Source organism: Crocodylus porosus, unplaced genomic scaffold, assembly GCF_001723895.1.
Source record: "Crocodylus porosus isolate Cpor-Errol unplaced genomic scaffold, CroPor_comp1, whole genome shotgun sequence".
NCBI classification, from domain to species: Eukaryota; Metazoa; Chordata; order Crocodylia; family Crocodylidae; genus Crocodylus; species Crocodylus porosus.
Window position 1 is genome coordinate 36174425 of NW_017728943.1, and position 15858 is coordinate 36190282.

General features: G+C 43.5%; 1 long non-coding RNA gene across 1 annotated transcript in view; it reads left to right on the forward strand.

Annotated features, from left to right (window-relative positions):
• The first annotated feature begins 296 nt into the window (after nucleotides 1–296).
• Nucleotides 297–15858, forward strand: part of LOC109319530 — a 97132-nt gene continuing 81570 nt past the window's right edge. The window contains exon 1 of the long non-coding RNA XR_002103529.1: nucleotides 297–784. This is a non-coding gene — a long non-coding RNA (uncharacterized LOC109319530). The remainder of the gene's footprint in view (nucleotides 785–15858) is intronic.

Here is a 15858-nt window from a genome sequence, read left to right on the forward strand (position 1 = left end):
TATATTGAGCAGATTCTTTTTGGTGTTGGGTGGTGGAACCGGAGCGTGCTCCATCCACTCCATGCATTGACCTGGTATTGCAGTGCTTCCAGGACCGGTGCAAAAAAAACAGAAAAAAAAAAAAAAAGCAGCTCTCCATGGGGCACAGGCAGAGTGTAAATTAAAGGGGAGATTGGGCCTGAACCCCACCCTAAGAGATGAGAGCTTCCCTGTAAGATTTGAAAATCATAACCTCGGATGGGATTGCTCCTTCACTTTTGGTGGACTTGTTAATTGATCATAGACATGAAGGGCTGCAAGGGACCTCAAAAGGTTATCAAGTCCACCCTGCCTGTTCTGAGCAGGAATACTGCTGAGATCAAATGATCCCACCAAGGTGTCTGTCCTGAACTGGTTTATTTTATTTTTTTTGCAGACCCCCACAAGAGGGAAAGTGTAATACAGCCCTGGGCACAGGTGACCATGTCAGATCTACACCCTGCACACCGCTTCAGCCCAAGCAGCCAGTGCGAGGCCTTCCCCCAAGGCAGTAAAGGGCTGGTGGTGTCTTTTCCCCTCTTTCTGCCTATATGATCCTGCCCCATCTGGCTCTGATCCGCTACTGGATCAGAGCCTGGCAAAGCTGCATTGACCTTTGAGGGTGCTAGCTCTGGGCTTTTGCAGGCGGTAATTCGGAAAGCCGCAGAAGAAAACAAAATCAGCAAAATCAACCATCCCTAACAACATATAGGGAACGGCTATTTGGGGCTGGCATAGAGAGACTTACAGAAGCCAAAGATGGCAGGTAAGAAATTGCCCGTCTGTTCCTAAGGGCTTCTAATGTTACATTCTTATTTAAAATAGTCTAAATGCAAACATATGTATGTATTACATCATTAGTTGGACATTTCTGGTTGATAACTCTTCCTTTCCTCCTCCCCCCCCCCAATTAAAGCTGAAGTATAAACATATCTACTAACCATACGATTGAAAGAGCAAAGCACGTTGATGGAATGTCCAGTTTGGATTTCATTTAATCAGTTTGGAGTCATTTTGGGATTAATGTTTTTAAAAGGCTTTAAAAAAGGGATCACATTTCTTTATAGGACAAGATGAGTGGATGTCAGTCCAGAATCTGGAATATGAAAAGCTTTAAAACCTTTACAAAGAGTGATTCTCCAGCATTATTTGAGTGAATTGTGAAACCTTCTTTTCCCACCCTAGGCCCCAGGCAAACAATATGTTTTTTCAGTTCTCCACTCTCATGAGCATAATTAGAGCCAACCAAGGACTTTTGTAGCAGGGAAAAAATTAAGTATTATACATTAAATGGAAAACCTTTGTTACATGAAAGGTTAAGGTTACATACTTGAATTCAAGGGTCTCAGAACAAAATGTATGGCCAAGATTTAAAGAAATGTTTTTAAAAGTTAGGTTCCAGAATGTATATTTATGCACCTGAATAAGGGCCTAGTCTTGTAATAAGAATCTGCAGAGCTCTACATTGGTACAGAATCTCCTTTGAATTACCAGGTTTAAAACTTTTTTGACCATGTGCTCTGATATCTTGCCTTTTTAAAACCTGTGATGCTACATATAGATGCAGGGATTTCCCTACATAGATATATTAAGATGTACATTAAATATAAAGGTAAGTTTATTTGTTGTAATAGTAAAGAAAATGGGAAGATACTCAATAACAAATATTCAATAACACATTTTATATTTATAATTATAGCTATTCAAATTAAATATTCAAATTCAATAACGAATTTGTATTTGAACCAAAATTTCTCTGCAGGTTTGAAATCTGTAGCTACACTTAATCTTTTCATGACCAAAAAATGTTTGCTACAGAGGGAATCGACTTGAAGTATGCTCTTTAGCCATTATGCCTACAATAGTGTATTACTCTTGCCAGATTGCAGTCTTCTGGATTCACACCCAAACCTGAAAATTCTCATAAAAAATCTTGCCATCTAATCCCACGTGTTACTGACCTTTTAAAAGCAATGTGTCTAATGTGGTCCCTTATTATTTCATACTACTGTACATTTTCTAGTATATTCTGAAGTATTGTCATAAATCGTTAGAATTGAACTACACCTGTCAAAATAAATGAGCACTGTGAATTTTATCATGCTGCACCTTTGATTGTTTTCCCATCGCATACTAGCTAATTCATAAAATCTGATTATCTACACTGGATCTTTCAAATATGAATGAGATTTTGTTCTTACAGTAAAACCATCTAGAAAAGAAAAAAAAATCATGAATTATCTCTACCTCTTCATGAAAGATCTTGCTACATGAGTCTCAACACATGCAAAGTTGTGTTTTTAAGAACCAGCAAAAAATACATTCCTCCACACAGAAGAAGGTTGAACAGGTCTGTGATGGAAAAACATTTTCCTAATGAATTAAAGTAGCATGTGTATCTTATTGCAGTTTGAAAAATCAGCTCTGAGCCTGATGCTGATTATTCAGTTAAGCAATGTAGCAGTGGAAGCTTGTGATGTTGAAGGGTTTCTCTGTGGAGTGATTGCCTCAAGGAGGAGGGAGTTTGAGTTCCCTTGTCATGATACTAGCAGCTGGATCAATGGCTAATTGTGGTAAGGCTCTGTTCCAGGGAATAGCAACAGACTCTTAGTGCTGTGCTGCTGTAAGCTCTGAGTCCTACTTCCAAATCAAGAGGGATAAATAGTGGAGGAGACTGAATAAATAATAAAGTTTAGTTGAGTTTTAATAGTGTACCGTGTGAGAACTTTTAGAACATATTTTACAAGAGGGAATAAAAAGATGATTTTTGAGATTCAAAAATAAAGACAAGTAGAAGATCTGATAGATTTTGTAATGAAAATCAAATAACAGGAACAATGAAACTATGACTTAAAAGAACACCTCTTGTCTAATGCACTTGTGACAATGAGCACAGAACCTTAAATAGACATATTTTATATTTCTAAAGCTAGCATGGGAAGAAATGCAACTTAGAGGTGATTCTTTTTTCAAAATTTTCTAACAAATTGTAGTAGTGTAATTAAATTAACAAAAGTGTGACCACAACTTTAGGTAATATTTCACTTTCTAGTGTAAAGGAAACTGGGCATTTTTTTTGCTGCAAATCACAAATTTACTGAAAAAAAAAAGAGGTTGGTGGTAGACCAAAACTGTTTGTGGACTTGATTAACAGTTTCAACTGGAAAAAAATGGGAATTTTTTTTCCCCAGAATTTGTTTTGGAAACATCAATTTAACATTTTTGGGAATGTTTACTTTAAAGTGAAACAGTTTGACTTTTCATTTCAAACCTATAATTTCCATTCATATTTGGCACATGATTTCTTAAAATAGTAAAAAGGTGGATAGAATACAAAACTAAAAACAGATAACATATTTGGATCAAATTAAATATTTTGGGTTGACTACAAATGAAGTCTGTTTTTCAATTTTTGGATGCAGCTACTTATCTGAAAAGTCCATTATTATCTCAGCTCACAGTCTCATCTTGATTTTCCTTCTCAAAACTGTCTTCATTAGAGAACCTTCAAAATCTACTAAAGTATAAAATTTTAAAGAAAAATGTGATGTGAGTGTCACTCTTTGAAAAGTCTTCTAGCTCCTTTTGTAAGCTTAATCTGTGGATATCACATTATTTCATTCTGTAGTCCTTCATGAAAACCAGTGAGCTTTGTTGTAATTATCAGGTGCCATATTTATTTAGTTAGCTATTATTTATTTATTTTTAGGTATATATCCCATTCTGCTTACAATATACAAGACGTCCACAAAGAGGATTTCCCAAACAACATGGGAGACCTGGAGAGCACCAGCTTCCATCCTCCCCTCAGCCTTTCTGCCCAAACCCCCAACAAGCATGCCCTCCTACCAATCCCAACCAGATTTCACAACCACTACTCACATCCAGCTGCAAATAGCCTTTTCTCACTTCATCTCCACTCACTTATTCTACCACTGCGTAGGGTTACCATATTTCCACTTTCAGAAAAGAGGACACTTGTCGGGGGGGGGAATGGGGCTGGTAATATGATTGTGGAGGGGACAGTGATTTCCCCATGGCCCACCCCTGCCCCTCACTCCCAAGCCACATCCCTCCTAGCCTTGCTGCTGCCCTTCACTCCCAGCCCACAGTACCCCACCCCCCAGATTATACTGGTGCCCCTCACTCCCAACCCACAGCCTCCCCCCATCCCTCACTCCTGACCCATAGCCCCCTGGTACTGCCTGTGACCTGCACTCCTGGTCCACAGTCCCCCACCTCCCCGATACCGCTCACTCACAAACCACAGCCTGCCCCCCCCAGCCTTGCTGGTGCCCCTCATTCCCCCATACCCCCATCTCTCCCCAGGCCTGCAGCATCTCCTACCTGCCCCACTCCTGTGAACACAGGCCCTGGCCCCAGTGCCACCAACCTGGCCATGCAGCTCCCTGCTGCCCCTGAAGGGCTCCATACCCAGTTTTCCTGCTGGAGGAGCAGGCACCTCCCCTGCCCTGCTGCAGCCCCAGCACCTTGACAGCTTCCTCTAGAGCTGGCAGGCACCTGTCCCCCTCACATGCCCATTCCCTCTATATACCCTACCACCCTCACCCACACACACACTCACATTCCTGCCCCCGGCTGGTTAAGAATTTTTTGGGACCCCCTGCAAGATATAGGTTTGGGCCCCCCTGGTGTGAAGAAGCTGCCATTGGCAATGGGAAGGGTATGTGTGTGTGGTGAGTAGCCAAAGAAGCTGAGCTGGTGGCAGCAATGTCAGCGGCGGGGGTGGGGGTGTGGTGAGCAGCTGGACACAGGGGGCCCCTTGGCTGTGGGGCCCCCTGTGGCCGCAGGTTTCGCAGAATAGGATGGGCTGGGTCAGCCCTGCTCCCACGTCCAAAGCTGTCCTGGACAATCCCCAAGCCCTGGCACTCCAGCTCCTGCCCCCCATAAACTTAGCTGCATACAGCTGCTGGGGCTACTCCCACCACCCTGCCTAGCTGCATGCTGGCCACATGGCTATGCATGCACACATGCAGGTGATGCTCCCTGCCTCCAATTACCTTCCCCCCCTGCTTCCCCCAGCCCCAAGCAGCTCCTTGCTAAGGCAACCCGGGGAGTGCTGGGAAACACTTTGATGCTGAGCAGAGCAAAATCTGGACATTTGTTGATATTTAAAAAACTGCCCGGACAGAGATGGGAGGACCCAAAAAGAAGATATGTCCAGGAAAACCCGGATGCATGGTAACCCGACCACTGCACATGAACCCCAGGGAAGCCCTCCCCCCTTCGAAGCCCACACACCCTTTTCTGCAGAGGAGCTACAGCTGTCATCCCCTTCCCACAAAAAGTATTTCTAATGTTATTCACTGTAGATTTTTTAATATTCCTTTTTTGAATCTTCAGATACTTTTTAATTCTTTGCTGTTTGATCTGTTTCAAGCAGAGCTTATTAACTTCACCAGAGTCCTATGCTAAGTGTACAAGTCATGTTACTTAAACCATGCAGTTTTAAGTTAGATTGCAGATTCTTTTGCTGCCATCCATAGTATTTATAACATGAATACCATCTAACTTAAAAATGTTAATAGCACCAATCTCTTTCAGCCAAACTGATCAGTCAGATTCAACCCAGCTGAAATCGGTGGGAATTTTTTTACTGACTTTAATTGGAACAGGATTGAATTCATAGAATGTATGTATTTCATTGAAAAAGAATATGATATGAATGTATGGGTTTGTTTTTTTTCCTCTAGAATCCTGGTTTTATCACATAATATGAGATTAGTGTCTAATAACTGATCATTCTGGTGCTTCTGATTCTAATGCCTTAGAGCCAGGGGCCCAACTCCCATTGCTTTCTCAGGAAGATGTAGGTGCCACTGCCTTCAACATTACAGCATGTACTTTTTATGTGCTTTACCACTGCAATAGAACCCAGAGCCCAGAGTTGGTATAATTCCTGCACAATGTATGTGGAGAGTTAAGCATCTGAGAAAAGCACCTCAGGCTGTAAACAGATATTGTATTTATCCTGGGAGAAAGTCTTTTGTCTCAGGATCATGCATACATACAAGCCAGTGTTTCATTTCAAGTCCTTCTGAAAGATGTGGGATAAAATAGGTTACTGTTTTTCCCCAGGACACAATTGTGTGCATCTGTAGTATTATTGGGCACTGACAGACCTGCCTCCCCTTGTTCTAACTCATGGTGCTTTACATAAAGCACCATAAGTTAGAGCAGCCTCCTCCTCTCCCCTCCCTCAACCCCACAGAGTTTGGATGGGGGGGAATGGGAATCGATCCTGCCTGCAACAATATACCTGTAGTGGAGGAGCTGCCTCTCTTCCAGCCCCACCCCAACCAGCTTCAGTGCTGTCTGCAGGAATGTGGGTAGTGGGGGGCAGGGAAGGGGAGGGGCAGCAAGTTGCAGGTTATGGTTTGCCTGGCCTGAGCTGGAGGGAAAGAGGTGAGGGGGGTGTGAGATGGGCCTTCATCTGATTCCTCATTTGATGAGGATTGATTTGTTGCATGATAGGCCACTTTAAAAGCACTCTGTAGCCGGGCAAAGGTCTCATGGCTCAGCTGTAGAGTACTTCCAGGGAGCCGATAAGAGTGACAAATATAACTTCTGTCTGTACCCATTGTGGATCATTCTAGGGTCAAGATGGGGAGGCTGTGTGCTCTCCCTTGATACCTACTGGCAAAAGTAGAAGGGAACCAGGTATAAATAACTGAGCTGCACCTGTTTTGATCCAAATCAAACCCTGGGACAGTCAGGCCAGCTTCAGATAGGTATCTGTTTATAGCCTATGGTGAGATGAGACCTGCTTAACTTAACCAAAGGAATCATAGCAGAGAGAAGCATGTGTGTGGTTACACTCTTATTCAGTACTTTGTTGCATTCCTTTGGGTTGCATCTCCACTTGGGACTGGTAGTCCTATACCATTTTCTGTAGTTAGACACCATAGGCCTTTCTTTTGAAAACTGAATAGGGTATCAACATTGCTAGTAAAAACCAAATTTTGTGCAATTGTATATGAGGGGTTTCTTTCCCAAAGAAGGTTGACTTCATAAAATCATAGAAGTAGGGTCAGAAGGGACCTTGTAGATCTTCAAGGCTGACCCCCTGCCTGGGCAGGAGAAAAACTGGGCTCAAATGACTCCAGTCAGGTAGGTATCAAGCCTTTTCTTAAAGACTCCCAGGGTAGGAGCCATCACCGTTTCCCTTAGAAGTTGGTTCCAGATCCTAGCTGCCCTAACTGTGAAGTAGTTCTTACAGATGTCTAATCTAAACCTACTCTCCAACAACATGTGGCCGTTATTCCTTGTTATATCGGGGGCACTAGGGGAAACAAGGTCTCTCCCAAACCCTTCTGGTCCCCACTAGTGAGTTTATAGACTGTCACCAGGTCCCCCCTCAGCCTTCTGCTGTGAAGGCTGAACAGGTTCAGGTCCCGCAGTCTCTCATTGTAAGGTCTGCCCTGTTGTCCCTGTATCATGCAGAATTGGTCTAACTGAACAACAGCCACTTCTTGTGTACTGAGGCTAAGAGAAGCCCCAAGAAGAGACTTACATAGTTCCTTTTCCTTCCTCTCTGCTTCTTTCTTTGATCTTCTGCTTGAGCAAAAAATCAGTGGAAACTGGGTGTTCAACATCTATAAAATCATGCCATTTATTTTGGCTGTAGAGAAATGAAGCATGGTAGTTTGTGTGGTGGGCTCGCTGCTTTTGCCTGGTAAGCCAGGTTTGGAAAAGGACACTTCGGATTGGTGGAACATTTCCACCAATCAGGTAACAGCTGGGAGGAGCTTGCCCCACCCCTGCTTGGAGGGGGAGGAGGAGGGTGAGGAGCCCCTGGACTTGATTGAAGACTGCGCTTTGCAGGTCCAGCGGATTTAAGGGCGGGGCCTCTGGTGTAAATAAAAGCCCAGTGTGCTTAGCACACTGGGTAGATGTGGTGAGAGACAGCGAGGAGAGAGGAGCTTCAGAGAAGACCATCATCCAGACTCCACCTGAGCCTCAATGGTGTGCTTATCGGTGAACAGCGCTCAGACTCTGCTTGAGGCAGCTTGAGCCTGCAAACCCAGCAAGCAGCTGGGTGGGGTGGTGCATGAGTCAGTGCATGGAGAGCCAGCCCTGGGAGCACTTTGAGGCTGCTAGGGTCCCACGTGGTATGCAGGTCAGTGCATGGAGAGCCTGCTCTGGAAGCAGCTTGAGGCTGCTCAAGTTAGCACTGGCTCTAGGCTGGGTAACCAGAGCCCCGCAGTGTGGCTCAGCATTAAACTAAAAAGAGCCCCGGTGCTGTGGAACACCCAAGGGGCCGGGGGGAGAACACCCTATCCCATTTGAGGGACCAAGTGGTTGGGAACCCAGATTGGGTGTATCTGGTATAGTTATGCTTCCTATTTGGTATCTATTGTTATTGTTGGTGTTATAAATAGTTGGATGTATTAATTCTCTATAATGGGCTCTGTAAGGATGTTTTTATATAAATGTTTGCAACTCAAATTGTATATAGTTAAGGACTTTGGGCCTTGGCTAACTCTATAGAGGAAAGAGTGATCTGCCTGAAATTCAGGCATCCCTTTCACAGCACCCTCTTCTGCTTACCTACCCCATTCAACTGAGAATAGGGCACACCCTTGGGTGTACCCAGGTTACATACGTTTAAACTGCTGGCCTTCCACTGAGGAGACCAGCATTCGGTCTACAAATTTTCGAAAGACCTAATGTGTGATCTTGAGCAGGTTGCTTAATCTTTCCAGGTATATCTTCAGAATACGGTGTGGTGCTGCTCAGACAAAACTGAGCTAACGCTGACTGCCTTAGCTTGTTCAGGGCTAGCTCTCCACGCAACACTGTGTGAATATACCTTCAACACCTTAATTCCTATAAAATGAGGATAATAGAATTGAAATGTCTCCCTGGATTATAAGGATAAATGCATTAACCATAAAGTCATCAGAGGCCATGGTGGGTTTAGATGCTTAACTTTAGGTTTGAAAATTTTGGGAGGATCAGCGGTCATTTATGGTAATCTGCATAAATGTAAACAGAACTCTAGGAAATTCATACATTTCTCATTTATTACAAATATAACCAAGTTGATACAACCAAAAATAAATAAAGATGCCTCCACAAAACCTAGGAGGAGGAGAAAATACTGTAGCTCTGGTTTCTAGCCTTTTGTTACATAAATCCTAGTCTTCCTTATGTCTACCCTCCCCACAAAAACCAAGGGATTTACTGAAATATAACAGTACCCAGTAATAGGAGGAGAGTATGAAGTTAGAGAGATATATAGATTTTGTTACCTTCAATGGGATTTAAAAAAAATTCTGAGGAGATCTGAAGTACTAACTTAATGGTCAATAACTTTTCCTGTCCATATGGGAACTTAGGCATCATTCATGTATTTTTGCTTTTATTAATAGCATTTTGATAGCTCAGTTATAAAGTTTGTCCTTGACTTGCCTTGAAATACCATATCCAGTTCACTTATTACAGAATGGTACTTTAATTTCTGAGGTGAAGAGCTCCCAATGCAGAATTTGTGAGGAAAATATGGTTCAAACAATTACATATACCTTTATTTCTAAAATACTTTCTCAAAAGGTTTGTATCACTTTTTGCTGATGCTTCAATTGACCTAGACAGTAAATGATACATGACCTTAAAAATATCTGAAGTAGCCTTGCTTCAAAATTTTTAGTAGAGTATTATTAAATGTCACAGTAAATTACACAGGCATAGCTTAGTTTACGCTTTTGTTCTTTTTCTCTCTTTCTCATTCTCACTCTGTATTTATACCACACTAACCACCCTACTATCCAAGAATCTTCAAAGCTTTAAAAAATATTCTACATATACCTCCAATTTCCCTCCCTCTCCTTATAGGGGTTTATTTTATTTTATTTTATTGTAGAAGTCAGGGGAGCAGTAATGTGGATTACATGGACCCTGATTCAGCAGAACACTTATATATATGAGTAATTTTCAGTACATGATCAATCCCATTAACTTCAATGGGGCTACTCATGGTTGAAGTTTTACTCCTGCTTCAGAGTTTTGCTGTGTGATGTAGAAAAGAGCAAACTGACACAAAGAGCAAAACTGACACAGTGGGAATTTCTGGAGGGAAAACGTAGCAAGATGGAATGTTTTTGGCTTCATACACAGTTCCCTTTCCCCTTTCCATGAACAGTTCTATGACTTATTAACCAGGTAGAAAACTGTGTGTAGAAGGAGACCAGAGGGAGGAGCTGTAATAAATGCCATTTTCTTTGCCAAGAAAGATCTGCATTATAAACTGCACATGTCAATGTACTTAAATATTTCTTGGCCCTCTCCAGTGTTCCCTTCTGTTTTGCCAGCTCTCAGCTGGAAAAGCATCCAGTGATAAAATGGCTACTATCTTTGAGTGGAAGGCATCTTCCTTTTCTGTCATCTGCCTTAGAATTTATTTGTCTTATGTGCTCAGGTACACGTGTCTGCTAGGGGTGTGCGAAGTGGACAGTATTCTATTCAGATATGGTCTGATTCATAGTTACATAGTTTCTAGGGTCACAAGGGACCTGAGCAGATCATCAAGTCCAACCCGCTGCCGTGGCAGGAAAGAGTACTGGGGTCAAACGACCCCAGCAAGGTGTAGCCTCTTCTTAAAGACCCACAGGGTAGGAGCCAGCACCTTGGAAGTTGGCTCCAGATCCTAGCTGCCCTGACAGTGAAGTAGTGCCTCCTGATGTCTAGCCTAAATCTACCCTCTGCCAACTTGTGACCATTATTCCTGGTCACTCCTGGGAGTGCTCGGGTGGAACAGGGACTCCCCCACTGCCTGCTGGTCCCCTCTGACTAGCTTGTAACAGGCCACTAGATTCCCCCCTCAGCCTTCTCTTGTGGAGTCTGAACAAGTGGGTGGCCCTCCTCTGGACGCTTTCCATTTTGTCCACATCCCTCTTGAAGTGTGACGCCCAAAACTGGACGCAGTACTCCAGCTGCGGCCTGACCAGTGCCATATCGGGGGGGAGGATCACCTCCTTGGACCTGCTTGAGATGCATCTGGATGCATGCCAAGGTGCAGTTGGTTCTCCTGACTGTATCCCCACACTGCCGGCCCATGTTCATCTTGGCATCAATGATGACTCCAAGATGGTTTTCTGCCTCTGCACTGACGAGAAGAGAGTTCCCCAGCCTGTAGGTATGCTGCTGGTTCTTCCTCCCCATTGCATCACCTTGCACTTGTCAGTGTTGAATCGCATCCTATTCTCATCTGCCCACTGTCAGGGGACAGTGATTTGATTTACTGATTCAGATCACTGTCCTGATTCAATTCGGCCGAATTGGAATCTGAAGATTCAATTCTGATTCGGAGAATCAGCAATTTGGCCATAGACACAGCTTTATATGTTTTTTCTATGTACCTTGAGGTACCAGGCATGGCTCGTGAACAGTGATATTGTGGGGCAGATGGAGTGTTCCATGGGAGCATGGGGAGTGCCCTGCGTGCTTGGCAGTGAACCCTGAAGTGGACCCGAAGTACCTCTGGTCCACTTCTGGATCCATTACCAAGCATGCGGGGGAGCTCCCCTGTACCCTTCCAGCTTGGCAGTTGGCCGCAGGTGGACCCCAGGTGTCCCCCCAGACCCAGGAGGCACCAGTCACCAAGCTGTGGGGCTGGAGGGGTCCCTGCGTGCTCTGCAGCAGACCCAGAAATGGACTGGAAGTACTTCTGGTCCACTTCAGGGTCTGCCGCTGAGCGTGCGGAGGACCCCCCCTCATGCTCCTGTGGGATGTTTCATCTGTCCCACCATCTAGGCATTCACGAGCTGTGCCTGGTAGCTCATGGTATGTGGAAAAAACGTATAAAGCTGTGTCTATGGATGAATTGTCAAATCCCTCTTATTTGATTCAGAGGCTTCCAATTCGATTCAGAGAGATTAGTGGGTCTCCTGATTCAATTCAGATTCAGAGATTCGGCTGCCGAATCGGGCCAAATCTCCTCTGAATCAAATCAATGACCAAAGCTTCGCACAGCCCTAATGTCTGCACAGCCTTTGCTGCAGCATGTTCCAAAGGGTTCTTTGGAAAAAATAGTATCTGAATGTACTATTAGAGGCATAAGAAACAGTTTCTGCACTCAGGGCAGAATCAGTCCCTGGGGCTGGTGCCATAGTTGCTCATCCCTAATTACATTACTGCATGCTATGACTGTATCATAAGCAGAAGGAAGCCAAATTAATTTTACAAAGGCAACTTTAATTCTAACATTTCATAACATTTGAGTGATTGACTTTGCAACCTTCATAATGTTCTTATAACAGTATTTTGTATATAATTATATATGGAAGTAGTTAGTATTAAACTTGCATACAATAAATATTCTTTTAAAAAATGCTATGTTTTTCTTTTAATGTCCATAATCTAGTAATATGGCACTTCAAGGCCTGTGGTAGTATTGAATTAACATACACATTTTGGGTGTGCCTTCAGAACTCACTCTGCACCTGAGGTGCATCAATCAGCACTTCTGCATAGTCTGTCATGTCTTACTGTTTAATAAATGAAAACAGGATATAGACAATAGGGGGATCAAGAATGTTCTTAAAAATTACAGCAACCAGGCTTTTTTATCTGTCAACCCTGCTGTATTACTGCTTCAGGCTATCTTGGAGTGAGAAATAGGTTTTATGTTTTGCTCTCTCGTTTTGTGGATTCATTTTTACCCCTTATAAGAAACCAGTTATGAGCTTCTTTAAAGGGGGGGAAAATAGGGGGGGAAATAGGTTGCCTGCTTCCTTAGAAAGTCTGACAAATATTAATCTACTGTGTATCTTGTAGATGATTTCTTTCATCGGTGACAAAAGCTGACCTGCTTTTGAAGACCTAGAATTACTAAAACTCTCACAATCTGTGGTGTAAACCAGTAAGGTAGTTTGTTGGCCACAAAAAGCAAAAGGCAGTCAATGATCTGAGAAGACAGATTTTTGATCAAACATTCAGAAGAAAGAAAATGGGCATTGCTTATTTATTTAAAACAAGTTTAGTTTTTGATTGATATATATCTCTCAGGAGAATGTTTATCCTACAATGGTAACTAAATAGCTTGCTGAAAAGCCAATAATCAAATGATGTGCCAGTGTATGATACCTGAAGCTTATAGTCCTAGTTTGATTTTCTTCATTGTTACCTTTTTCACAGTATGATATTTTCATGTCAAGTGTTCATAGTTACAACTGAAAAAATAGTTTTATTAACAAAAGGCATTTTTGAGGGTTTCATTATATACATTCTATGTATTATCCTTCAAAATTGCATCATGTTAAGTGTGCCCGACACTTTACGTGGAAGCACATACAAGTGAAAGCTCTGTTCCATATGTGTATGTAACTTGCATTAAAATAAATGCACGATACTGGTCTCAAAGGACACAGAGGCTGTGACCCAAAATGCAGTCCTGTACTGAAACAGGTTGTCAGATTTTCATGGGGAAACTTTTACATTCCATGCATTACTTGTTCCATTGGTAGAGAATTTTCAAGGGCTACTAGTTCTGACACCGTTCATTAAATATTATTGAATCTTGCACGTGATGACAGTAGTGCCCAACCCATCTGGCCTTACAGGTCGGATGTATGGTATGGGGCCTGTATGTTGGCTGGATCTGGCCATAGACCTTCCTTGTGTGCTAGCCTGATCTGGGGTATAGGGCCTGTGGTGCTCCCCAGAGACCACATGACATGACTCCACAGACTGGATCCATTCTGTGGGCTGTAGGTTGAGCCCCACTTATCTAGGATGTCCTGTCCAATTAGTTCTGTTCCTCTGTTCTCAAAACTCCGAATAAACAAATGCACAGACAAGAATTGGACACCCGCTATGATTATAATTTTTTCATTGTTTGTCAGCTGGCTTTTATTTTTGTCATATTGTTCACATGTAAGAGATTAGATCCTTCATCTGTCACGTGGAATCCTTGCAACCGTTTCCTGCATTTGTCTGTCCCTCCGGGTTTTGCAGTAATGGATTAGAAGGGAATCAAGAGCCTTAGCTGAAATAATAAGTGCAGTGCAGTTCTTGAAGGTGCTAATTTCTGCCAAAGAAAATCCTGAAGTGTCATAAAACACATAGCCCAGATTGGGTAAACACAATAATGGGAACCTACCTTTTTTTAAGGGACATTTTTTGTGTTCCAAGTCAAATCAGTCAAGTCAGTTCCAAAGCTGTGAGTCATTCAAGAACCATATGTGGCCCTACTATCAGCAAACATCCTCCACCCCTACTTGGAGCTTCAGATGCTTCCAAATCCTTTGGTGGTCATTCTACGTGTAGGCTCAAGCCCAGAGGCTTGGGGTTCAGATGCCCCCAAGTTTTGCTTGCCCCCAGTCTTACAGCCACAGGAGCAAGCTAGGGAGGAGCCTCCCATTTTCATAAAGTGGGCATAAAGCCAAGCTCTAACCACTGAAAGGGAAAGTGGGAGACTAACTATGCATTACATCTCCCAGGTACTACCCCTTGCCAGAAAAGTGGCTATCCCCTGCCAGTAGGAAAATGGCCTTAGTGGCCATGGCATTTCCCTTGCCAGGTGTTTTTTTGTTTTTGTTTTTTTTTGTAAAAATATATTTTAAATAAAAATATATTTTGTAATTTTTTTTGTAAAAAAATTCTCTATATATTGTTATATATATCTACTCTCTAACCTGTTACATCCCAAAAGGGTTAAACCAATCCTGTTACAGAAAAAACAGCACCCGTGCTCCTACGCACCCGTACAAAGACTTGCTGGCCACCTGTACCCATTACAATATCCGCAACCGCGTGCAACACGCACACAAAATACAAAACTCAGTCCTTTCTGGTCCTTCTGACCAGCCCTCCTTTCACGTCCACCCTTGCCCCTCTTCTGGGGTCGGGTACTCAGTTCACAGGGTCTCTTCGTCATTGTTGCTCCAGCTTCTGCTGGAAGACCCACTGCTGCTGCTGTTGTCACTGTCCTCCGTTCCACTCGTCTGTTCCTCTTCTCCGCTGCCGTCACTCTGTAGGTAATCATGAGGATAGGTTAGTGCAGCCCGTCTGAATAAGATGTAGTGCCCATTGTGTTCTGTCCCCCTCAACACCAACCCCTTTTCATGTCATAGTAACGATTACATCAAATACATTTCAACTTCCTCTTCACCCCCACAGCTGAGCTGCACCTTTCTTTCCCATTTCCAATTATTCCTGTTTCTTCATAAGCCTTACATGTCTGGCAAACATCACCAAACTTCTGTTTAGCTGAACGTGTCTGTCACCCCCTCTGTGGAGCCTTCTATGGGGTGGGGATGGACCAGGCTGTTCTGTGCCTCAACTGCATATAGATTTTTGGAGAGTCCCTAGACTTGTGATAAGAACACCTGGTTCCAGTTGTGTGGGGGGCTAATTATGGTAACATTGTGGGAGATATATAGAGTACACACACATACTGAGCAGTGGTGAACTGTGGTGTCACCATGGCTTGAAGTGATGTTGACTCTGTTGAGCCCAGCCCAGTGAACTATATCAGGGGTGCTCAACCTTCAGCCTGTGGGCCAAATGTGGCTTGTGGAGCCATTGCATCTGGCCTGCATCTGGCCTGTGGGGCTCCCCATGCATCAAGAAACTTGGCAGCAGGGGAGCCATGGCCATTAATATGGCCACACTTGCCCCTGCCAAATTGCCACCTTCTAAGCCTTATATGGCAGGCTGGACTGTGACCCCTTCCCTTGTGGGCCTGGGCCATGCCCACCCACCTCACCCCACTTTGAGATTGGGGTTTGGCCACACCTTTTTCCCCCTCAGGGCCACATCCCTTTCTCCTGTGGGTCAGGTTGGAGTCCGGCCATAGCTCCTTCCTCCATGCAGGGT